The sequence below is a fragment of the Phyllostomus hastatus genome, unplaced genomic scaffold (assembly GCF_019186645.2).
Source record: "Phyllostomus hastatus isolate PE091 unplaced genomic scaffold, TTU_PhHast_1.1 phas_scaffold_755, whole genome shotgun sequence".
In the NCBI taxonomy this organism is placed as follows: Eukaryota; Metazoa; Chordata; class Mammalia; order Chiroptera; family Phyllostomidae; genus Phyllostomus; species Phyllostomus hastatus.
The window spans coordinates 1,466,157-1,483,819 of record NW_025334039.1 but is presented as its reverse complement, the minus strand read 5'-3'; the positions used below and the strand labels follow the sequence as shown (position 1 = coordinate 1,483,819).

Here is a 17,663-nt window from a genome sequence, read left to right as displayed (position 1 = left end):
GGAGAGTAAGTAACAGGGCTGCAGAAAACAGACCTGCAGTCGGAACGACACGACTCCGAGATCACCAGGTTACTCTTCCCACTGACCTCAGCCGGGTTTCCGTCTGCCCAGCTTCTCCTCGGATACCACCCCTTCCCCAGGACAGGGGTGGGCAAAAGCAGGTTCATGGTTGTGTGTACGGAAAGACATGCAGGTTATGATGACGACGGTAGCTCTGTTCGCTCACCAGAAGGCCGCTCACAGCTCTCATCCTACTTCACCTACCCCTGCATGGTCAGGAATATCCTCAGTAATCATCCCAGGTGAGTACTGGAAATGTCAGGGAGAACACTTTGCAAAGTGTATGATTGTCTAATCACTGTGCTATACACCAGACACCAATCTAAAATCATAGTGAGGGTAAACAGTAATGGAAAAGTTTTTTAAGTTAAAAATGGTGAAAATAAAATTAAAAATATAGATTATGTGACTTTTTTTTTAAAGAAAATAACAAAACATCCCCCGTCCCCCACTCTCCAGGCAAGTCAAATAGCACTGACCCATTCTCCCGGGACCAGCTCCAGGGAGGGGATCTCAGCCCTTCTAACCAGCTCACAGCCAGATGCCTTCCTTCCGCTGTGATGGCCACGTGGGCAGCATGTAAGCCCGGAGCTCCCAAGGACCATCTCTGCCAGCCATGGGGACACTCTGCCCAAAAATGGCACCAATGGGAAAACAAACAGAGCCACAGGATGCAGCAAAAACTTCATGATGACCCCTGGTGCACCTGGATCCAGCACTACCTGAGGCTGCCCTCTATTTTTCGGTGACTTGGGCAGTTCAAGTCCAAATGCTTTATTTGTTTGTTTAACATCAGTGTGCACTGGGTTTCTATCAGTTACTCTAACACAGTCCTCATCGGGCCTCGGGGGCACTCTGGCATGCACGGCCCCATGGCCAGCTACACAGCTAAGAGTGTCACCAAAATTTCAAGGGTGCTTAATCACAAGAGCAATGCATGAGCTTTCAGAGATGTCGATCCATGCCCCTGAAATTCTATGAAGAAATTTATATATATATATTATATATATATTATATATATTATATATATATATCTGTAGCAGAAAAGAACTTAAGAACGACTCACCCCAACTTCAGCATCTGGGGCGGAAGTACAATACAATGACCCTCAAGCTCTATTGGAATGCTGAAATTAAAAAAAAAAAAACTTGTGCGATGTTTAACCTTCCCTACTCTGAGACTGACATCTGAAGTCATCATTTCAATGGACGTAATTTTCAGCACGCTGTAAACATGAACACTTTAAAATGAAAATTTGTATCACATTGTTAAACGGGATCTTGCAATCGGATAGCCACCGTTCATTTTAAAAATTCAAGAGCAAGTTATTTTTCTTTTTAATCTTTAAAATGCCACGCCATTCCTTCCCACGAGGAAGCGTGGCCCAAAGCCCTTGCTTCCAGCTCCCGGTGCAAACAGGGAAGAGAGGATGTGGGGAGGGGCAGCCTGAGGAGGGCCTTCATCAGAGCCCCGCCCCCCCGCTGACCCCCGCCCCGTACCTGCACCAATTTCCAACAGTTCCTCTGTTTGGTGTCCCCCTTGAGGTCATCACACCCAGACCAAGGTACTGGAATCAGATCAGCGTGGGGGGGAGAGATGTGCCTTTAGAAGATGGGGAAGGACGACCGAAAAGGGTGACTGGAAGGAAGGACCATGGACCTGGTGGGGGGGGGGGGTCTCAGGCCAATCAGTTTTAGGGAAGGGTCCGCAGGTGAGGCTTACAATCTGGAAACTGACTCCCTTAAAACTATGGGCACGTGCATACTCCGTGGAACACCTTCATGTGCCCCTGGGGCTTGCATACTGCAGCGTCAGGTGACCTGGGAGAGTAGGTTATGGGACAGTGATTAAGAGACAAGGGCCTGGAGACACGACTGGGCTCCACCCTCTGGCTCTGTCACTTGGGCAAACGACCACGTCTCTGAACCTCAGCTTCCTCACCTATAAAACGAAACCACTAGGCTTGGAGGGCTGTAGTGAAGATCAAGGGCCTCGTGCATGTTGAGTACCTCTCACGTGCCCATCAGACATTCAGCAGGTGGCAGCTGTCACTGTGACCACCATCATTACTGTCGCTGTTATTTTAAATACTGTTAATCACAACTTGCCAGGGAAGACTCCTTTCTTTCCTACGTCTTTCATTCGCTCTCATCTCCCTTACCCGTCAGAGCCCAATTTTCCAAGGAGAGACGCGGGGGGAGCAAGGAGACAGAAAGCTCATGGGAAGTGCCCCGGGAGATAGAGAACAAGCGTTTGCACCTTTATCTCAGGGGCCACTGGAAACTTTCTGAGAAATCTCAATGGAGCTGAGAGGAGGACAGCGGTGGCCCCTCTCACCCCCAGGAGTCACCTGTTTTCTCACTTTAGCGAGTACAGCCACCGTAAGTGGTGGAGAGCACGTCACGGGGGAGAGGGGAGGAAGAACAGAGAAGCTGTAAATGACAACAACGACTACAATTGCTAACACATATTAAGTGTTTTCTGAGTGCCAATACTGCTCTAAGCATTACACACATGAACTGATTTCATGAGCTCAAAAATGCTCTTTCAAAAGGGGTTATGGACAAACCCAAGCAAAAGCAAAAGGAAAATGTCAAAAACCAAGACCCAGAGACTTATCCCTTCATGTGCAGTAAGTCCGACCACCGCTGGAAAAGCAGCAGGGCTTCCTGAACCACGTCACCAACGCCCACGCCAAGTGCAAGTTCATAAAGTTTTACCCGTGCCTGAACCACACAAACCCCGATAAGCCCAGGGTTCATCGATCACTCCTCCGTGACTGCTTGAACAATCCCATTCTGGCCGCATCAACGTCCGGCTCACAAGGGCAGTGTAGTAAAAACCCAAATGGACCTCACAAATACTGCAGGCAGCGTGAAATATTCCAACATAAACACACGGTTATCCAAAGGACGGTCTCTGGGCGCTGGCGCTGAGCTTCTGCGCAAATTTATCCAGTTCTCCCCAGCCACTCCTCATCCTGTCTGATCATTTCTCAATCAATTATAATTGCAGTTCTGCAACGGGCTCCTTAAAGAATGTGGATTGTGGAATGCGTAGCCAGGAGCAAACACGCAAGGATAAGGCCTGCTGGAACTTGAAAGGAAGGTATGCTTTGGACTGTCTGATAACCTCGCCCAAGGACTGATCTTCTCCATCAGGCTTTTAAGAGTCCAAGAGGGGAGAACGAGGCGGCTGAAGATCTGAGAAAATGGGAAAAGCAGAGGGTGAGGGCTGCACACAGAAGAGGGGTGGGGGTGCGGGTGTTGGCAGCAGAGCAGCTGAGGTTTGCCAGACCAAGAGAAGGAGCAGCAACAGGGGGAACAACAGGTCTCCAAGCTTCCCGTCCTCCCACTTCATTCAATACTCAGCCTCGAGGACTTGCGTGGAGACATTTCTCAGTCTGCAACGAGGGCAAGAGCTCCTTCTCCACCTCCGCCTCCTCCATTCCTACCGCCTTCACCTCCAGATCAGCTCCAGCTCTAGCTCCTCCCCCTTCACCATCACCACATCCCTTGAAGGCATCACTATGCCCCAGGGAAGGGCCAGCAACCATTCTGGTCATTGGCCAGGGGGTGTACATTCTTTAGATTCCGAAATACCTTGAGAAGCTAATTCACATCTCCCCCCCCCCCCCGCCACCACATACCCCTGCAGCACAGGGCAATACTTAGGCTCAGCAGTAAAGGGTTACATTATGCCTGGACAACAAATTCAATGAGATCCAAACCAACCACCACCATCACTACCACTACTTTGCATGGTGTAGACAGCAGGCTCCAAGCATATGGTAAAACCCTGAAGCATCCCCTGAGTTACCAGATGCAGTCTTTCCCGAAAGGCTCCCGCTCTCTGGCTAGGCAGCCCGGGGGAAGAACCCGGGACACGCTGCAGAGCATGCAGCAGCAGAGGCAGGACAAGGTGCGGGTGTAGCCTGGAGGAAGGGCTGCCTGAGCGGGGTTTTGAAGGAAAAATAGAAGTATCCCAGGCAGATAAAGAGGGAGAAAGCTTATCAGGCAGAAGGAGAGGACATGCGCACAGCTCGGCTGGGTGGAGGGAAATAACCAGGAAGGGAGAAAAATAGTGAGTTGGGGATTGGTGACGCATGAACTGGGGCATGAGAGGAGAGGAGGCTGCAGAGAAAGGCAGGGGCCAGTTCACAACTCGCTTTCAATGTCCTGTTAAGGAAGCAAGCTGTTTTCCAGTTGCTGATCATAAGCCAATGAGGGTAAATACACATATCATTCTGCCCTGGCTGGTGTGGCTCAGTGGACTGAGTGCAGGCCTGTGAACCAAAAGGTCACCAGTTCGATTCCCAGTCAGGGCACATGCCTGGGGTGTGGGTCAGGTCCCCAGTAGGGGGCGCTCGAGAGCAACCACACATTGATGTTTCTCTCTCCCCCTCTCTTCCCCTCTCTCTAAAAATAAATAAATAAAATCTTTTTTAAAAAAGGACATTCTAGAAAAGCTTTCTTTCTTTAAAGAGATTAAAAAGAAAGACTTTCTGTAAGAGATTGGACTATCTAATTTGAAAAAAACTTGTTATCCAGAACGGCTTACTCTCCGATTCTAAAAAGTGTGTTGTGTAACCTCCCAGCGAGGCCCTCCTCAGGCAGAGAAACGCCACCAGTCACGGGAGGCACCTGCAGGCTGCACTCGGAAGGTGAATCAGAAGTCCAGACGTCGGAGCTCCGATCACAGTCTGCCCTCAGCCCTGCGCAGCTGCTTTAGGAACCACTCAGGAGGAAAAGAAGAATGTTCTCTATTACATCCCTTAGCGGGTGTCATCCAAGGCTAGCAGAAAGGTCGTTCTATGACCCTGGGCTCATTTGAACAAACCCCCAATAAGACAGGCTCCGGAGAGTCTATTTTCACCCAAGCTCCATCCCCACGCCCGGCCAAGCCAAAGGAGAAAGTGCTATTTTAAGAATCGCGGCTGGTGTCACAAACAGACTTTATTCCAATGAGGCAGCTCTTCAGCGGGCCATGAAAACCATCTGAGCCTTCGTAGCAATGACGGACGGGAGGAAAATGTGGAGGCTTCCCTCAGCTTCCATCCCACTGCAACCGCTCTAGCCAGGTGGCCTTCAAAGCTTCACATATGAACTTGTGCAAACGCCTGTTCAGTGGCCTCCCAGCTCTCATCTCTCCCCACTTCCATCTGCCCCCCAGTACTGTTACTAGGTTCATTTCCCCAAAACAGAGCTTGTAACAGTTAACACACCACCCTCCTGACCAAACCACCCCACCTGCCAAAAGCCCACAGCCCCAGCCTCACCAACCTCCTCTCCAACTCCCTGCTAACAGGAGCTCAAGCCGGCTTGTTCTATAACCCCAAAACACACACTTGTACACTGTCAACCAAACCTGGCCACTCTACCTCCCTTCGATTCTTCCACTCAAACTTTAATTACCCTGTGTCCAAAGCCTCCACTCGAATCCTCCCTCCCTGGAGTTTACACAGCTAACGCCGCTCCCACCCCTGATCTCCCATCCCATTTCGGCTTCCGCAGTCCACAACCACTAATTGCACTGCCACGGCGCTTCTATTGTTGCTGAGCCGTTCATTGGAGTCTTCTATTGTTGCTTAACTTATCACACAATTTTCTACAATTGCTCCGACTATGTGGGCAAGGACAGAAGGCCTTCAATTAATTTAATAATTGTTTATTAAAGGCTTCCTCTGTGCTAGAAGCGAATGCAGTGGGACGTTCCCATCGATACACGGATGGGCATAACCAGCCACACTACCGAGGGAGCTGACACGTAAGCGAGGCGGTAAGGAAAGTCTGCCGATGTCAGCAATGCTGTGCATCGACAGGCACAGCCTTCGGGGTATTTGGGGTACCTTTTCCTCTCACCCTGTTCTTCCATCACGTATTCACTGAGACCCAAATCGAATCTCTTCCCCGCTCGCCCCGCCCCCCAGAGAGAGGGGAAGGGAAGGAGAAAGAGAGGGAGAGAAACATCAATGTGTGGTGTGTGGTTGTCACTTATGCACCCCCCACTAGGGGCCTGGTCCGCAACCCAGGCATGTGCCCTGACTAGGAATCGAACTAGCAACCCTTTGATTCGCAGATCAGTACTCAATCCACTGAGCCACACCAGCCAGGGCTAATCCTCTTCTTTGGCTCCGTCAGACGTGATACTACCCAACACCCTGTGCCCACTGCTCTTCATTAGCATGTTGGTGCCTTGCCAAGACAAGGCTACTCTATGGGTGGCAAGTGGCCTCCTCACCTCCGTACTCCCAACATCAAGCAGCGACCTGCACGGAGTAGCCTAGTGAAGTCTGGCCAAGTGCACAAAGGCAACTCCATCAAAGAGACAGCACGCACAGAGTCCAGGGCAGGGAGTAGGGATTTTGACCCGACAATGTGGACCATTCACTTTACCTCCCTAGCCTCAGCTTCCACAGCTGCCAGTCCAGTGGGGCTCCAAGCCCTGCTGACACCTCCACACGGCAGCTCTGCGCTGCACAGAGGAGGTATCTGTGAGCATCTACAACACCGAGAAGGCCAGGTGCCAGCGACTGACATCCACAGAGAAAGGGGACAGGTCACCAAGATAGCAGAGGGCAGTCCTTCCCACCAGACCCAGAGCACCCATGACCCTTCCTCCTGGGTCTCAAGCCCCCTTCTCCCTCCTAACCCTCGAGCCAGGCCTCTCATCATCCACCTCCGCATCGGCATCTGTTCACAGCCATCATCACCGGCTCTGGAAATACTATCATCAACAACCCATCCCCAGCTTTGTCGCACTGGCAATGCTTGTGGAGTCACTTTCAAGGTGGCCTGGCACGGGCATCTGAACAGACTGGAGGGCACGCCCCCTCCTCTCAAGCCGGAGAAGTCCATTCCCTCCAAACTGAGAGGAGAGAAACGCACTGGACATTCTGGTATTGTGCTTCCCCTGCCTTTTGACAAAGCCTTCAGTGTCTGCAACACAACAATGACCCCTAAGAGAACGCGCGTGCTGATCTGTCTTTTCACATTTTTTAAAATAACAGCTTCCTCCCGCAGAGGCCTCAGAGAGCCCAAGCATGGAAGCGCCCAGGTACTCCCTCACCTCTCCCTCCCCCATCGCCCCACACCCATACGGGAAAACTCAACCATTTAGGATTCAGTCACGGAATAAATCACTCCGTGTGGACGCGAGTACGCATGAAGTGCGGGCACGCTAAGCACCCGACACCGAGCCTGGAAGCGGAAAAAGCCCCACCTGCTCCCGTCACTCTGCCTGCGCCTCCGATGGCTTCTGCAGGGACCACACAATGCCGTGCCCAGATGAGAGCTGCCAGCAGTCAAGGAGGCTGGTACACAAACAGCGGTGACGTATGAGGGATCTACGTTCACTGTTCTGGGAACAAACGTGGGGAGGAGGGGTGGTTCCCGGTTAGCCACAGAAACGTTAACCTTACTCAATAATCACACACGTGTATTTAATGCAGCCAAGGCGATCCTACCACAGGATAACTCTGAAGAGCCCATGATTCCCTGCTGGATTTAAATTTTTAAAAAATAAATAAATAAGGAAGAGTGAAACCCCCACATGCCAGTGTTCTGCTGCAAATCCTCCTCGATTTGAATGCTACCATGGAGAGCTGGAAAGATCAGCCGGCTCCTTCTCCCCAATGGGCCTTGGCACTTCAGGGGGGAAAAAAAAAAAAACTGTGTTAAGAGCAAAACCTCTCCCGGCAGTCAGGGCTCCATCTCCATCTGCCCATCCGAAGCGCAGCCCCTTAATGTGACAAAATGTGACAAGAGAGGCTAAAATTATGGGTGAGATGGCACTTTCCATTCTGGCCCTGGCCTGTGATTATCTATAACTCCAGGTTGCCCAGAATTACCTCTGGAGCCTTAAATGCCTTCCATTTCATTCCATTCCTAGAATGAGTTCTTTTTTGGAAACTTTCCTAAGAGATAAAGGAACAAAACACCAAAAAGCCCTAGATATTTCCGCTGCAGGGAAGGAAGAGCCAGTAGGCAAGCATGATTTTGATTTTTTTTTTAACATCTCATGCATATCACCTCTACTGTATCCTCAGGCAGAACAAAATTAATTCCATGTCTCTGCAATTATGAAAATTCAGAATCCTGGAAACTCTTACCAAATTTACTTTATAAACCACTTCTGGTCTTGCTATATATATTCTTAGAGGTAGTCTGTGAGGATGGCTAAGACGCTCATGCAGGAGGGTGGTTATGACTGACATCCCCAGGGAGAACTAGTTAAAGAAGCACTCTGACCCAAGTAAGTAAGTGACATTACGTGGTAGGTTAGTGGTTACAAAGTTTACGTAACTACTGTCCTTCTTTCTGTAATAGACTTTCTGTAATAGCCTAGGTATTAGGCTCCTTGACAAGGAAATCTGGTGAGTTATTTGTTAAAACACTGGAAACGTTTCAACTTGATTTTAATGTAACAAGTGAGGCTCCCCAAAGCGTCCATCATGATTGTGTGAATCGAGTACTTTGAAATACAGCTAGCTATTTTTTAAAAACTTGCTACGCATCCCTTTTGTAAAATAAAAATCTTTTTGTACCCCCAAATAATTACTTACCTTAAATGAGTTGCTTTTAAGATCAGATTTTATACACCAAGTTCTTCTACAATAGGGCACTCTTAGACTTGGTTTCAATACTGAAATAATAATAATATTATTATTATTATTATTCCCACTGCTCTCTTTACCCAGGAGGCCTGGGCCAGAGTGGTGAGTAGACTTCTAGCAGCTCACAAATGTGGAGACACACAGTCTTCCTGACTTGTACTTCTACACAGTTGCTCTCTGTATCTTTCCTTCTCGCAAACATCCCTCCCTACATTCTCACCCAGTAGCTCCCCTACTGGGGTAACCTCCCAGGCCAAATGTAAGGGTTTCCTTCCTTTTTTACGGTAGAGTCCAGGCTTTGCAAAAATCCAAAAGGTCAAGTCAGTGTTTAATGACTTAATTTGGAAAAAAAAATCAAAATGGTTAGCATTGCTTTTTAGCACAAAGCATGTAATTCTCAAGTGGTTCTCAAGGAACAGCGTAACGTTCCAGGACCAACAGGTCGGCACAACACCTAAAGTGAGCAGGCAAGTCTAGCTGCTTATACGGGAACAGCCTCATGCATCAAAGAGGTTCTAGTACAGTGTGCAACACAGACCCTGCCCCCAGCACAGCAAAGACGTTCTGACTCTTTCCTTCAGCACTGCATACTTACGATGTTTTCCGCTTCAAGGTAGAGTACACCTTTGAACCGGTCAGACTTCTTCCCATTTCAGAGGTAGATAGCTAGAAATAGGCCAAGCTTTGCCAGTCAGTAGCTCAAGCAAGACCTTTCCTTCTCTGGCCCTCCAAATTCCTAGTCACCAGATTAAAAAACAAACAAACAAAAAGAAAAAAAACACCACCTCACTTATGTACAGAGACAGGCCTAAAGCTCAGAGAGGTTGAGAAGTATTCTAAGGTCACACAGCAAGTTACCATAGAATGATGTTACACTCCTAATTCTACATAAACCCCCTTGCCTCCCACTCAGCACAGGAAAGGGTGGTAATGCTAACACGTACACACACCAGGCTTCTTTCACCTCCACTGTCCTGGCTCCTGCTTCTGAAAACCTAAATATACTTGGCCCTGGAGATTGCTGCTGCAACTGTGATTTTCCATTCTCTCTCATACCCTCTGGCGGTTGCGCTGTGGATTTTCTTCTGCCTTACTACATAGTTTCCTCATTCCAGAAAAGCCACACACGCACAAGTCTCCCCCCTCATCAAGATTATAAAACTCTTTCTTTCCCAATAGCAAAAAAAGTTGAGGCTGGGACTGACGTGATTCCAAATACAGGAACCTCGTTCAGTCGTTAAAAACGACCATAAGTCTCCCCAGAAGCACATCTGACAAGACAGAATTTGTTCTCACAGAGGAACTTCTCCCTCCACAGTACAGATCATTTGTCAGGGACACTGTGATTTCCCCCACTGCTGCATAATCGCGTAACGAGAGCCCCAGATGTCATTCACGTGCACGAGAAGACAGACGTACGGTTCATGAGGGACCCTTTCTCTGTTCCCACTGCGAATAGTGTGTTCAAGAAGAGGCAGAATGCTATACGTAGAAGGATGAAAGACAGAAAAGAAATTGTCTGGGGTTTTAATAAAAATGGGGGATGATCAACTAGAGCTCCTGGATCTTACCCAGCAACCGGTCTTGCCGCCGTCTGAATGAGTACACACAGCAGGAGGCAAAGGTGCAGTACTCAGCGTGGAATGCTACGTGATTATGTCCCTTCTAACACCAAGCTCGCTCCCCTCTTCCAACACATCCCCCCTTCCAGCCACGCTAACTCCTACTATTCCCCCTTCACCCGCTACATACGTTAAGGTTTCCATGCGGTTCTTCCAGCCTGGGATGCTTTTTCCTTTCTACTATCCTGCCAATATCAAACCCATCCTTCGAACAAACCTGTACAACGGTACTTGGTCCACAGTCATGGTTCCATGTCTGACTCCCCTAAAAGGCTACAAACTAAACGTGGAACCTCCATGCACCAGAGCATGGGATCCGCCACATAACAGATGTTCAATTATTATTTGTTGAGGTATAAGGGAAAAAAAAAAGTCTTCTAAAATACATTTACTCAAGCTTTAAAACTTTACAGGCTGCTGCCTAGTGCTCTGCACAGGTCGGTCCGGTCAGAGAGGAGCCGAGGGCCTCTCCGTGTCAAACACTCCAGCATGGGGCAGCAAAGCCTCACCCACACGGGTGGATTCCAGGCGGTGGCTGTTACTCGAAGGGGAGCCTAAGAAAGGCTGGTATCCTGTCTCAGCTTCGTACTCCACCTCTGCCATCTGGCTTCCCTGAAATCCACAAGACTTCATCCGAGCCTTAGGACCTCAGTATATTTCCTCTCCAGGACAGTTTTCACTAGTCGATGTTCAATGGCAAATTTAATAGTGTTTGCCTGTTCCAATCTCTTACCCCTTGGCTATACTGCGCCTATGAGAATCAATCTATAAAGCCTTAATAGCAGAAATAAAGCTTTATGCTGACCATTTTCCCCAGACCACAACAATAGCTCCCCTCAAACTACCTAAATATGCACAGTACACACAGGGAAATGATCAAAACCAAGATCTACCAGACCCCAGAGTTCAGGGAAATACAGTAACTCACGTAGGTCCACACACTGAGCTAATTCTACCCGCTGGGTCGGGTCTTTCCGACTCCACTAAGACCTAAACCTTGGCAACACTTGCCTTTTTCCGGGCCAGTATGCTAAACTGGGTCGTCTCTTCTTGGACTCTGTCTCTCACCTGTCCTGCCTGCCCACCTCTGCCGCCGGCTTTGATGAGACTTGGCCACTGTGGCCAAGGTGAGCCTGGGCAATGGGGCTTTGTTCCTCAGCTAAATAGAATTATCCTCCAGGGCTGCTGGAAGAAACCTGGACATTAATGATTTCATACTGTTAAAAATGCAGGGAGCGTCTGAGATGAAACTATAACTACACTATCAAATGCCATGCTACATCCGCAGACAGGGGACCCTCGAAAGCAACCCTGGGGGGTGTAGGGGAATCCACCCCTACCCAGTGCATCATCACACAGAACTTTTGATTCTGCAGCGGGTGTTCCACACCTGCCTGTTCAACCAATGGCGGATCGAAAACAGTCACCCCACATGGGGCCGTGTATAATGTGCACTTTTTGCCCAAATATTTGAGAGAAAAATAAGGATGTGCGTTATACAAGGGTCTAATGATTATACACCATGGGTATAACGGGTATAACAATCCTGTGTACAATGCACATAAAAATTGTGGGTGCGCATTATACATGGCAAAATACAGTATTTTCCATCTGTGCTTGGGCATGCAAAATTATTGGTTTCCATCAGGATTTGCTGAGTCCCCAGATGTGAAACCTGAGGATAGGAAGCTCTGTCTGTAGTTCCTGGGGGAAAAAAAAATGTGCTCATAAGGGAACCCACGCACATTCAAACCCTGTTGTTCAAGGGTCACCTGTAAATATAAGCTATGTACTTTTTAAGAGGATGATAGTGAGAAGTTTCATGTTTAATGGAGTCGAACCTAGACTCCATCCAGCACAGAGGAAGCTGATTCTATGGAGACTGCTGGGGGTGTGCAGTCCAGAAACCAAAAGGGGGAGTTTTGATCACAAACCCTTAAGGAACTCTAAATTAGCATGGTCTAATGCCCCAAGGATGGAGTTCGCAAGAAGGCCTGTCTCCCAAAAACGTATAAACCTCACATATTTAGAGAAAACTGAGTTGCTCAGCGTCTCACATAACACATAACGCTTTGCAGTTGACTCGTTCTGAGTTGCCCAAAAGATGCTTAAGATGTGAGCGGGCCCCCCACCTAAGCGTTAGTGCAAGCACGCACCGACACCAAAAAGTTGGGGTCACGGCCCTACAGATGGATAAAGCATGGCTTTTTGCAACATGGATCCTAGCTTTTGGTTTTTGTGTGTGTTTGTTTTCATTGAATTTATTGTGGCGACACTGGCTTGCAAAGCCATACAGGTTTCAAGCGTAGAACCCCATAAAACATCATCTGCCCACTGCCTCGTGCGCCCCTCGTCCCAGCAAAGCCCCCGTTCCCTCCCCATTTGCCCACCTGAACCTTCGCTCCACCATCACCACACTGTTGTCCGTGTCTGTGTGTCTGTGTCTGTGTGTGTGTGTAGTTTGGGTTAATCCTTTCAACTTTCTTTCCTCCAGGCCCCACCCCCATTGCCTGTCCATCTGTCCCATGGGTCCCTGCCTCTGTTTCTATTTTGTTTGTCCGTAGATTTTGTTCATTAGATGCCACACAGAAGTGAGATCATCTGGTGCGGGTCCTTGTGTTTGCTTCCTCTGCAGTGGAAAAGAAAACTGGTCCCCCTAGTGTCCTGCCACTGTAGGCGGCTTCAGATGGAGACACTCCTGCCTCCTGCATCTGCGTGAAAGCACAAGCTCAGGAACCCCGAACCCAACCTTTGCCTCCATCCCAGGAGGCGGAAGCACTCCCAGGACCTGCGATGAGATTGACAAACTTTTCACTTGGATTCTAAGGCCCTCCGAGTTGCGGTTTACACGGCAAAGGAACCTGCATCCTCTCACGCCAGAAAGTTGGCCCACGACCCAGCCCACTTCATGAAGTGGAGCGGGCCCACACTTGTCGGCTGCTTGTGCCCGCTGCAGGGCAGCAGGTCTCCAAAAGCCTCTCCCTCCCGCTTTCCCCGCCACCCTGGAAAACCCACTAAGATCTCAATCTCGATAACTTTCGCCTCTCCATCCCAGTTAGCTTTCTTCCCCATATGGAACAAACCAGACCAGGCCCGATAAATGTGTGTTCTCCGCAAAGCAATTTTCACTAAAACAAAGTGCTCTTGAAAAATAAAGGTACACTAAGAGACGTGTGAAACCTTAAAGCCAGGTCCTCCTTGCTTCTCCTCCCCAGGGAGGACTCGGCCTGCCGAGGAGTAACTCATGCGTGTCACCCATTTGGGAGAGGAGAACACGGAGCATCCCTGCCCCTTTCCTAATTCAGAACCTTCCCTTGTCTGAGGTCTATCCAAGCTGACTCCTGAGGTGGGAAGACAGGAGGGCGGAGGAGAAAGATTAACCGGAGGGGACTGCCTCCCTCCACGAGTGAATGAGCACTCGGAGTTTCCATGGTGTCAGAGGGATGGCAGCTGCATTTAGGTGAAATGACCCCCGCTGCCCACCCCCGCCGCCCCTCCCCCAGCCCCCCAGGAAGGAAGCCAGAGCCTGAGTTCTCTCTTGGGGCACTTACATAAGACCCTGTAAAACTTCCTGTGACATTCACAGAAAATGTAAGCTGCTGTTTTGCTCCCTCAGGAGATCATTTTAATGGACTGAGTGGCAAAATGCAAGGATTCTCGGAATGCAGCAGAAATCTGCTGGACGGAGGTATATCGGCTCAGGAACGAAAAAAAAAATCCATCCCCATTAAACAGGGTCACGGGGGGTGGGGAAGGATTCAATGTAAGAGAGACAATCTGTTCCTTCCGAAGTGACCCATTTAAAATCAGATGGTTCCAGGAGAAGCTCACAGGTTAAAAAAATTTTAAACGGCCAAGACAGGCTTTGCAGAACTAGGGTTCCTTCAAGAAAAAAAAACTAAAAAGAAAGCAATGAGGCAATGAACAAAATAACTTCAGGAGGCACAAACTTTGGAGTCCGTCACTCCACCCTTCAGAAACAGTGACATTCACAGAAATGCCTGGATCACTCTGTATTGATCACTCATCACAAGCAGCTTTGCCTCATAGGAGTGACACTCTCTCTGGTTGGGTTTCCACTCCACAGAAATCGCTGCCACCCAACCACTCTCTCCTATAGAGGGACTCGCAAGCTGTGGCTGCTCACCCCAAATCCGCCTCCGCTCTCTGCAACAAGGAGCAAAGAAAAGTTCTTCACAGCATCACGTCAGGACAAGGCAGGTGGGGATCGCCCAAGAGGGGCCTCTCCAAACACAGCAGGTCCCCCCAAAACCCAGGTGCTGGCGAGGAGGGGGCAGGGTGCGGACACCTCACCTCCCGTTGCTAATGGTAATTTCCTTGCTTGCTCCCAATCAGCAGCCTGTGTGCATAGGAGCCCGGTAGGCCCTGGGACGGGTCCTGGGGACAAGAATCTCAGAGTCTCGGGACTTCCACCACCAGCCTCTCCAGGGCTCCCGGCCCAGGCAGCAGAGGGTGTGTCCACACTCCCTTCCTCTCCACCAGAATCCCGAGCATAGGTGGTACCAGCTACAGGTTCGGAGAACTTGTCCAGCGCCGCTCTCCAGGTCGCCCCCGCGGTTGCTCTCTGGCACCCCCGGACTCTTACCTTGGCCGTGACTGCCGCCAGGCAGAGAGAGATCTTGGAAGAACTGGGTGACGCGACGGCGCCGCCTAGGAGGCGCAGGGGGTCCGGGTCGGGGTCCCAACCGGAGCTGCCCTTTCCCGAACGGCGGTGCCGAGCGCACACTTCGGGGCAGCGCAGGGCTCCAAACGCTGCGGCGAGGGTCCGGGCCGCCCAAGCTGAGCACTCTCCCTTCTTTCTCTGCTGCTGATGCCGCTTCTTGGAGCTGTTCCTTGCCTCCGAGACTCTTCCAAGCCAGGGGCGCCCGGCATGGACAGAGGCCTGGGTCCGCCTTGGGCTGGGTCCTGGGAGGGGGCGCTGGGCTGAAACGCTGGGCGGCCGCTGGGGCCGGCTCCACCTCCCACGTTCCCAGCAGCTTCACCCCTTCAGGGCAGGGCCTGTCCGCTCCCGGCCCGGCGAGGTGAGCGCAGCCGCGCCCCCAGCTTCGGGCGCCCAGGCTCCCGCGCGGCAGCGGGGCAGCGACAGTCCGGCCGGGCCGGGCGCCTAGCGCGGCGGCGGGGGTGCTGCAGCCGGTAGCGGCGCCCCCGCCCCCCGGGCCTGCGCCGCCCGCCCGCGGCTCCGCGGGAAGGAGGCGCTGGAGAGGGCCTCGCCCTGGCCTGGGGCGCGGGGCCGGGGGCGCGGGGCCGGGGGAGGCGCCCCGAGAAGGTCACCGGAGCGGAGGCGGGGCGCAGCGCGGTGGGTGCGGGGAGTCGAAAAGGGCGTCCCCGCAGCCGCCAGGAGCGCTCGCTGGCCTCGGCCGCCGCCGCCTCCGAGACGCGCCTGCTTCTCCGAGCGCCCGGCGCTCGGAGCTGGGCGGCCGCTGCAACAGCCGCTGGCAGCCGGGCGCCACTAGCGGGAGCCGGAGCGCGATCCCCGCCTCCAGCTCCTAGGCTTAGCTGGGGCCGCCGTGCGGGTGCTGGCGGGGGGGTGGCGGGCGCTGGGGTCCGAGCTACGGGCTGGCTCGGCCGCCGCGTGCCCAGAGCGCCGGGCTCGCTCAGCAGCTGCAGTGACTGTGTGTCTGTGTCATGTCTGTGCAGCTGGGGGGGACCGCGAAACAGGCCGGGCTCGGAGCGGGGGCGGGGCCTGCGCGCTCCTTGGTGCCCGCCCCCACCCCGTGATGGCGCGGCTGGCCAATGGCAGGTGCCTCTCCTGCCTAGGCTCCGCCCTACAATGAGGCTCCGCCCTCCTACTGCCTCAGCTTGCTTGCACATAGGCGGAAGCAACACCCGGATCCGGGATCCCGGCTCGGGTCTGGATGAAAGGGTGCTAGCCCGGAGCTCCCCGCCCTTCTTCCCCCTGCCCCGCCGCTCCGGGCTTGGCGAGCCTCGTGGAAAGAGGGGGAAGGGAAGCGGGGCAGGTCCGCAGCTGCCGTCGTAAAGACACTTGCAGGCTGTAGGGCCGTGCTGCCCGTCCACTCTCCCTTGTACAAAACAGCCGTCTTGGGAAGTAGGAAGTTTCCCCGCCTCCACCTTCTACTCGGGTCACCGCTTCCCTGGTATGGGGCAGCCTGAGACTTCGAGGAGCCACGTTGAAGGGCTTTGACAGCGTCATTTTGAGCTCTGTATCCAATCATCCTGTCCAAGCCTCCCTATTATTTCCGGGGAACTGCTCATCTTTGTCCTCCCCACCCACCCACCCGTGCACGCACAGCACGACCCCTCCCCATTTAGATTTCATTCCTGCTCTTTCCCTCTCAGCACGAGAACCCCACGCATGTTATGCATCCCGTTGAATAGACTTCCAGTCTCCCAGTCCTAAAGACAAGAGTAGGGCGCCAAGAGTCCTCTTAGGCTACCGAAGGATTGGGTGCAATTGGCTAGGCAACAGGGGCGGGTGTATGAGAGTGGAGGAGGCATGGAAGGAGAGAAAACCCAGAAGAGGAGGAAGCAAAAAAGGCAGGGAGAGAGAGAGAGAGGACGCTGAAGGATGAGCAACTCTGACTAGGAGACAGGGGCTCCGGCGTGTAATCCACCTCCCGGGTTTTTCCTCCGCTCAGTCCCAGGGCTTCTGGGGTCCCCTTTCCCCCGGGTCCCCACCTCTCCCCAGCCGGGCAGGCCGACTGGTCTCTGCCTGGCCTCTGAGCACCTCTCTCTTAGCGCTGGGACTCAACGGAGCCCACCCTAGTTCTAGGAAGGAGCCGAGGAAAGAAGCGAAAACAGAGAGAAAGTGCTCGGGTGGGAAGAGGCAGGGGTACGTAAGAAAGGGATGCTGCGCTCGGGCTACCTCGCCGATCCCACTCCCCAGATGTCAGGTTAGGAGACCAAGGGCTTCGGAGGTTCGGCAGCTCAGTACGCTCTGGACCTTGCTCCTGCCTAGGTAACTTGACTCTCGGCCCTTAGCTGGACCCAGCCGGAACCCTTCCCCAATCCCCTCCTTCCTTCCAGCTCTTTAAGCAACGACCCCCACCCCCTTCCCCCACCACCGCCACCGCCGCCGCCGCCACCGGCTGTTCCCCAGCTCTGGAGCTCTGTTTACCTAATATCAGTGGCAGACGGAGCCGAGGAGCATGCGAAAACAAGGTAGCGGTTGCACAGTAGCGTCCTCGGCGAAGAAGTGAAAAACGTTTGCCTTGAAGCTTTGGGATAAGTTAACTGCGAAGCTGGGGTCCTGCTGTCTTATCTCTGCGTGAAAAAGTCTCACCCTGCACGTCTGCAGGGATGGGAGATCGTATCTGGTTTTGATGCCATTACCGTGTCGGAGAAGAACATTATACGATAAAATATTATCTAATATCCTAGAGACCATT

At 52.0% G+C, this 17,663-nt stretch overlaps 1 protein-coding gene across 3 annotated transcripts in view; it reads right to left on the bottom strand.

Moving 5' to 3' along the window:
• Nucleotides 1-17,411, bottom strand: part of LARGE1 (LARGE xylosyl- and glucuronyltransferase 1) — a 455,596-nt gene extending 438,185 nt beyond the window's left edge. Inside the window, exon 1 of one of the 3 annotated variants that reach the window (XM_045826472.1) lies at nucleotides 17,393-17,411. The gene's annotated coding sequence lies outside the window, so the exon portion shown is untranslated. Of the gene's footprint in view, nucleotides 1-14,443; nucleotides 14,463-14,902; nucleotides 15,351-17,392 lie in introns of those variants that run through there. The other 2 variants (XM_045826469.1, XM_045826471.1) reach the window with 2 other exon arrangements.
• Nucleotides 17,412-17,663: the final 252 nt, after the last annotated feature.